Genomic DNA, 5885 nt, shown 5'->3' with positions numbered 1-5885 from the left:
GAGACGGACGGCTGTACACCAAAGTATTCTTTACAGAATATAAGTTTAAAGGAAATTAATACACATTGAATGGCAACCAAGCCCTTCAAATCTAACATGTTATGCCATTATGCTTGTTCGCCAGAATGAAGAGGAATGCGTCCATCCAGTTTTCCTTTGCTCCCTGGTTGCAGAAAGTGCACTAAAATATACGGTGGGGCATATGTACAAGCCCTTATCGCCTTCATAATGTTACTATTACCAACATTGTGGTGGCGATAGGGACTAAGCCTTATTTACAAGGCCGCGTTAAGCCCCTTAACATGGCTTAACACTGCCTTGTAAATAAGGCTTCCTTTCACGCTATGTTAGCATTTTTTTATGTTTAGCATTTGTAAATAAGGCTCCCTTTCACGCTATGTTAACACCCATTTATTTTGACGCTGCCCCCTATGTACAAGGGTGGCGTACATAGGAGGCAGCGCCAAATTTAAGATCAGGTAAATACTGGTCTTAAGTTGGCGAAACGAGGAGAAATGCATTATTTCTCCTCGTTTTTGCTTTTTCCATGTGCAGCACACATGGAAGAAGCAAATTGCCATGGTTTGTTTATGTACAGGAAGTTGTCCCTTCCTGTACATAAACAATCTTTTAAAAAAAAGCCATTTGGTCACTTTCATGTGTGCTGCATGAAGCAGCACACATGAAAGTGACAGAATGGCATTTTAGGATTGTTTATGGGCAGGAAGGGGCACCTTCCTACACATGGACACTCCACCACTGCACGCAGACACCCTTGCACTATGGTGCAAGGGTGCCTGCGTTGGCGCTACGTTGCTAAACGTAGCGCCATCGCAGGGGGAAACGCAAGGCTGCACCACATTCTTGTAAGTATGGTACAGCTTTGCGTTTCAGAACTGGCGCGCGGAAAGAGGTGTTAAGCCAGGAAGGCTAATGCCTCTCTATGCCACTTCATTGTACATATGGCCCTGTGTGTGGGAGTGGTGTATCACTTTGCCCCTTCCCTGGCATGCAGCCAAGCCATCACTACCTTTGTAGCTCCACTTGAAACGAGAACTGTGCTTCCCAAGTGCATCCTCTCTTAATCCAGGAAGCCTGACTTTAAGCAGTTGAACAAGCTCTGACACATTTCAGCACCACGAGGTTTTCTTTCCCCCAGACTTGTGTCTGATATGCCATCTCTGTTCAAATCAAAGTAGCATTTTTGTAGTTTAATTAGGACACTTTCCTTCTTCGCAAAAGAGCAAGTGATCATCAAAAATACAGGAATTTCTCAGGAGCGCTGATCTTGGCCTCACATTATAGTGACAAATTTATTCAGTACAGTTGATCTAATCTCTGATAATGGAATATGTATGGTTTTAATTAGTTTTGATTGACATAAGCATATGGGCCCCTCTGATAAATCCCTGTACAAGCAGGGGAAATCTGACATTTCTCTTTTCTACCTGATAAATTGTTTTTTTATGATTTATAATCATCTAAATGTAATAGTGTGTGGAGATACAGTTCTTTTACGAAAATGGTCTGTCTACTAATTTTTCATTCATTCTTGTTCTTTACTGTTTTCTTTTTTAGTGTTATGATTTTGTTGTTCACAGATTTATCTTTTTTACTAATTTTTGTTGTTCTACCGAGCCATCTTTTTTAATTTATTTTCTCTGTAATATTTGTACCTTTCAGAATCCTCACGAACTGACACCTTTATGTGTCCATACGCCACACTGGTGGAAATAAGTGTCCTAAAAATACAAGCAGGAGACAGAAGGAACTGCAGTCCAATTTCACCTTCATTCATGAACTATTGTACACAATAGAACAAGGATTCACAATGCCAGTAGGTCTGCCTCAGAACTAAAAGAACCTCCTCAATAACTGGGAATTTAGGGTCCGATTTATATCATGGTAGAAAGGGTGCTCCATCGTGACTGAGTACTCTTTCCGTCAACATATTGGGCCGCCCGCCCGATATAAATCCAGGCAGACCTTTGGTGTAAAACAGCAGACATTTCTCCATCTCTGTCGTGGTTGTACCCCTCCAATGGAGTAAGGGCCATTGGATATTGACCTATATGTCCACCCACCTAATTTATATGGGCGGACACAGGGGTCAGTTTTTACTGCCCATTACCACCAGTAAAACCCTAGTGTCAAGGGGCAGTAAAAACTGCAAAATGCCCCCCTCGTCATGGTAGATAATACCCATTGTGAGGGGGCATTGCATTTTTTTATTTTCAAAAACAAAATCCCACTTTGGGGTTTTGTTTTTGAAAATAAAAATAAAATTGTAACATTGCAGAACGATTCAGTTATGTTTGACAGAGCCATATGCCAAAGTCACAATGCATTGGCAGCAATTGCATTTACGGTGGTCCCAGTCAATGCTTGAAATGTCCGCCAGCCCGACTGACATTTACAAATTTTGAGGACAGTTTGACCACCAACTATTAAATCTCGCCCTGATTCTTCAAATATGCAATCTATCACTCATGCAGTCATCCACCCACCAACTCATTCCTGCTTTCCTCCACTCACCCATCCATAAAAAAACACACATAAACTCAACAAACATATTCAAAATACATTAAAAGAATGCAAGTAAAAAAGACAAAAAAGCATATATAAGCTTACAATAAATATAATTAAAAAAAGTAAACATACCTCAAGATGTCCATCTTGGAATGGTATTCCGCATGATGCTTGCACGGTGTAGTAAAAATCCTCCCTTTCAAGCTTTTTGGCTTTAACATACATTTTTTATTCAGGACTATTGCATCTGCTTTAACTTTGCATAACAGAAGAGACATAGCAGGCCAGATGTAACTTTTTCCAATGAACCAAACTGTCATAAGCTTTTTATTGGGTTGGCAGCATAACTAACCCACACCACTGCACTGAGCCTAAGACTTCCCATAGGCATCCCTCAAAAGTACAGTCGATGATTTTCATAGTGGATTTCGTATACCCCTAAAAAATATTCCAATTTTATTTGTATATTTTGGGGTTCCCGGTTTATGCTAAAAAAATGGTGGATATGTATGGGATAATTAATTGGTCCCATGTATTTTTACTGTGGTCATCCTGGGTGTGGTCTACATGTTTCAGTGACCTTAGGTAGCCCAAGAGGGTCAACAGGGCTTTCTTCAGGACCAGGTTTATTGTGTATGCATGCATACTAAAGATTGCAAGGCGAGGGTGTATGTAGCCAGTACTTACAACATCCCCGCGTTGTTCGATTATAATACGTCTTGTATTGTATCCTGTGAAAAAAAAAGTTAAAAGAAAGAGAGACAAGTAGGTACCAATAGGTGGTCACGCTTTTCCAGGGCTCAGGTGGAAGATGCAAAACTTGACTCCCCGAATCAGGCTCCCCCATGTCACTTACTTCGTTTATATCCATACAAGACCAAAATAAAAAATATGTAGATGAATGTTAGTAGAGTGAAAACGTTGATTTTATTTCTCCTGAAACTGTCAAAATACAAGAAACAGTAATACAAGTTAACTCTCTTAAAATGAGTGAGTGCCTGACCCTCAAAGTTTTCACTCTTGCTGCCATAGAATTGATTGAGGCTCATCATGCTGGTCGGGTGAGAGATTCTGTGATTTGTACTAGCACACAACAGCACAGTGTTCCTCTAAAGCCAGGAAAAACATAGAGGAACTATCAAATGGGTAAGGTAGTGATGTTGTCTCTTCGCCTGCTCACCACAACACCCCTTGGAGAGATGTGTGATATTCATTTTTTATTTTCTTCTCAAAGCTTGGAAGTGTGAGTTTTTCACACACACTTGTGTGGAAGTTACACAATGTACATCCTACTTCCAGTATGGAAGGGATGTGATGGATTTACAGAAGGTTTGTAGCTGGACTAAGACATTTCTATTTGTATTTACTGTTTTCTATTTACTATGTGACATTGAAGATAAATGTAGCTAAACTACCTACATCTTGTTGCTGCGAAGTGTGGTAATAGATTTAACCATTATATTTTTATTTACAACTTTGGAGAAGCTGGCATAATCAGTTCATACATTTTGAAGTAAAATAGTTCTGCCCATTTAGCACCAGCTTTCCAAACTGCACTCCTAGCTCTGGCATCTACACTGAGAAATGCATGTGTGTACCTGCCACCCACCAAAGTTTGTGAGATCTACGCCAGTAGTTGCCAGCTCACACAGATAAGCAAGGTGATGGCACAATGCCTAACTGTTTGCATAATGAATCCACAACAGTCGGAAATATTATTGTCAAATATGCTGCTTTGTCATCTATTTGAAGATAGAGTCAATGGAAGGCAGCGAGGAGGCTGAGGGCACTAATGATGGTGGAGAAGATGGAGTCTGTTATTTGCTAGTACTTCATTCGTTTATAAAAAAAAAGTAGAAAAAAGATATGGGGGCAGGGTAGGGATACCCTCACCCCCTAGGCCTGGCAGTGGGGTTCCTTAGGGACCCCGCCTGAGGCCAAAAATGATTTTTTAATTGTGTCCCAAGTTTGCGGAATATCCGTGGTCAATTTCAGCCCCGGGGACCCATCCCCTGGGGCCTGGCTGATTATAAGAGGGGGAGGTGGGCACGCGGCTCCAGCAACCCCATTCCCCGGGGCCCAGATGACTATAAGGAGGGGAAGGGAGACACGCATCCCCCCTCCCGGGCTGAATTCGGCCCGGGGGACTCAATCCTCCGTGGCCTGGCTAATTTTTAGAAGGGAGGGGGACACATGGTTCCCCTCACCCGGGCCGATTCCAGCCCGGCAACCACATCTCCAGGGCAAACCCTTATTATAAAAGGGGGTGAGGATCACGTGACCCTCTCCCGGTCTGATTTTGGCCCAGAGACCTCATCCCCTGGGTCCTGGCAGATTTGTAGAAGGTTTATATTCAAAAAAGGAGTTAAAGAGGGAAAATTTACCAGGCCACCCTCCACTCAGTCAATAATACAAAAAACAAGACCTGGTAATATTAAGGCACTTCTTTTGATTACGTAGGATTAATAGGAGGGTAATGTAAACAACTATTACGCCATCAACAGTAGTTCCTATCATGAATTATCATTAAATCCCTCGTGCCAAAAAAACTTTTATATTTATAGATTTCCAAAAGTGAAAAACAACCAACCATGTGACAGATTATTCCACCAACTTCTGTGGAAAACAGAGAAAGAAAAAAAGGTGTGAAAAATGAGAAAGCATCTCACGTGCGCAACACCAGAAGAGCTGCTGGCAGGTTCTCACCAGTTTGCTCACGATTTTCTCATCATCGATATCTTTCTCATATAAATGATTATGTGTCTCAATCAAAGAAAGAGAAAACAGGGAGGTTTTTTAGGCAGCCCAAAACCAAAAAAGGGGAGAAAAAAGAAAGACCCGTGAAGTCTTACAAATAAAATTAGGTCTGGCTCACGTATATAATTCCAATTGCTTTATTCCATTCCGTGAGTCATCCCAAGATTAAAACCACGGTCATGTTATGTAACCACATTCAGGAATGGCCAACAAGTTTCATTGCCTACTCATCTTTGCGGCAAATTCATCAGGGCATCAAGGGTCTGCAACCACTTCCCTGGGTTTTTTTCTATTTGAAAAAAAGAATAACTAGTGAGAGCCACGGGCCCGTATACCAGCTCTCAGTTGGTTTAGGAAATTAGTGCTAATCGCACTCCGTGTCCCAGTTAAAAGCACATCCGTTGCTTACACCTTCATCGTAAGGTTTTCTAGACTTCGCCGTCACTCGTTCCAGAGTGACGGCGAAGTCTAGAAAACCTTACGATGAAGGTGTCAGCAACGGATGTGCTTTTAACTGGGACACGGAGTGCGATTAGCACTAATTTCCTAAACCAATTGAGAGCTGGTATGCAGGCCCGTGGCTCTCACTAGTTATTCTT

The sequence above is a fragment of the Triturus cristatus genome, chromosome 7 (assembly GCF_964204655.1).
Source record: "Triturus cristatus chromosome 7, aTriCri1.1, whole genome shotgun sequence".
NCBI classification, from domain to species: domain Eukaryota; kingdom Metazoa; phylum Chordata; class Amphibia; order Caudata; family Salamandridae; genus Triturus; species Triturus cristatus.
The sequence above is the reverse complement of the archived record's forward strand: the minus strand, read 5'-3'. Positions refer to the sequence as shown.